Source organism: Lygodium microphyllum, chromosome 8 (assembly GCF_053477565.2).
Source record: "Lygodium microphyllum isolate KBCC chromosome 8, Lygodium_microphyllum_v1.1.10, whole genome shotgun sequence".
NCBI classification, from domain to species: domain Eukaryota; kingdom Viridiplantae; phylum Streptophyta; class Polypodiopsida; order Schizaeales; family Lygodiaceae; genus Lygodium; species Lygodium microphyllum.
Window position 1 is genome coordinate 46,636,592 of NC_141142.1, and position 2,267 is coordinate 46,638,858.

The window sequence follows — 2,267 nt, forward strand, 5'->3', positions numbered from 1 at the left end:
CAGGTCCTTGAAGGCATCCACAAAAAAAGTAAAGAAGCCTTTTGGAGGATGCCTGGTATAAGAATTGGGCCCGAAAACTATCTTTCGTGACTCCACTTCCTGAGGGTCATCCTTAATACCCGTACTGAGATTGGTTTGAAGCCTATAGGCAATGCCTCCAACTCCACCCAACTCTGTGAGGTATTCAACTTGATGGTCTTGCACTAGACCAACTAGCTTTTCAGGTTCCACACTGAAACCACTCAGCCGCTTCTCATCCAAGGCTGCCCCTGCCTCTTGAAACCATTTTGCAACTAGAACAGCATTGATGTAGGTCCTGATCCGCTTCAGCCTTTCATCCCGCTTAGCCTTGATATCTTCAGCAAGTTGCTCTTCATTATACTTCGCAGTGTACCAGAACCTCCTTGCAGTGTTTAGGGCCAAAGTAGCTGCCTTCCATTTCCTCAAATTTTGGCATCAAGTCTCTTAAACACGGGTGCATTCTTTAGCATGTCAGGAATTATCAGAAATCGAACTTTTCTTACCCGATAGAGCTCCCCGCTCTTGAGCTCGATGGAGATGATATGGCCTTCCGCTCCGTGCAGCAGCTTCACGAGTATACCAAAAGTCTTGCTCATGGTACAAAATGCTGCCGAGAGTGCAGATTTCAGCCAGTCACATTTTCCTGCTCGTTGCTTTTTCTTTCCCCTTTCGAGCTTCCTTCCACCATAAGGCCCCAAAAAGCTTCTCCCCCTTAATATGGCTCCCCCTCATACCAAGTCGAGCTCCCTGCTTTTTCTTTCCCCAGGCGGCCTACCACAACCCCCCTTTTTCACCAGAAAAGCGGCCTTCTCCCAATTTTTGACATGCACTTCATGGCAAACTGTTAGGATGGAATCCTTGGTAAATATCAAACCTGACAAGGGTTCCACATGTACACGATGGGCAACAACAAGTGCCAATTTTGGCACTTCACGTCTTACAGGAGGTGGTTGTAAGATTCCAGTTGGATGTGCATTGTCCCAATGAGCAGACTGTCCACTGGCACTGCTGTATGTGGGTGAACCTCTTGAAGGACCCAATCTACGGAGTGGCACCACAACCTCATCCATTGACAGGTCCCATAAAAGTAGTTGAGTGTCCTATCCAACAGAACCAAATTGATATGTAATTGTATCCCCAGTACCATCTGAAGTAGGGGGTGTCCAAAATGGATCAAATGAAACACCACTCACCCAGGAGTTGTGCCCTTCACCTCAAGCTACAGGAGCATGATCCTCCATACTCCAAACTTGAACAAGGTCATCTTCACCTCCAGTCAAGACATACTTGTTGTCTGGGATCCAAGAGCAGCAGAGAAGGGCACCAAAATAACTTTTGCCTCCACAGATTAGCTGTTCAGTCTTGAAATAAAAAACTCTAAGATATCCATCTCGTCCAACACTTGCTAAATACAAGCCATCTGCAGAGAATGCAAAGTTGTTGATAGAACCTTGGCATATGTGCCACCTTGCCAAGGGATTGCTCTTGCTGACAGCTCCTATGTTGCTACAAGCTCTAAATATATATGAATAGGTGGTGATATCCATGTTGATGCACTCATGTTGCATTCTTTCAAACAGTTCAAACACAAGGACATCTTGCTCCTGTTGTATATATCCTGCCAGAACTGAAATCAAAGAGACCACATGTTGACAAGGTAATCTACAAAATACTAAGTATGCATCCTCAATATAACCAAACTTGGCATACATATCAATGAGAGTGTTCCCACTCACAAGATCAAACTCATTGTCACCATTCATCACCCAGTCATGTATCATTCTACCTGTTTCTACAACCCCTAAGTCTATACATGCTTTCAAAACACAAGAAAAAGTGAAGTTGTCTACATATCTCTATTCTCCCTGTTGTCCTGCAGCCTTCCAAAGCACACACTAATGTGGTCTCATCTAAAGCAACACCTTCTACTTTCATTTGCCTGTATAGCTGTAAGGCATTTTCTCCTTGGCCCTGCTCTATATAGGTTGAAAGCATTGTACTCCTTGACATGTTGTTTCGAGAAAACATTCCGTCAAACATATCTTCCACTTCCACAATGCTTCCACACTTGCTATACATATTCAAAATTGCATTACAGAGAAACATGTCTGAAAGAAAACTGCACTTTCGTGCATCAGCATCTGGTAGGTTTCAATACTTGGCATACATGCCAACTAGAGCATTACAGATAAGTTCCTCTTGCTCCAACCCCCTCTCCACTATACTGCCCATGCAGAACAAAAATG

General features: G+C 44.3%; 1 pseudogene; it reads right to left on the minus strand.

Moving 5' to 3' along the window:
• Nucleotides 1-749: 749 nt before the first annotated feature.
• Nucleotides 750-1,802, minus strand: LOC148032239 (uncharacterized; annotated as a pseudogene).
• Nucleotides 1,803-2,267: the final 465 nt, after the last annotated feature.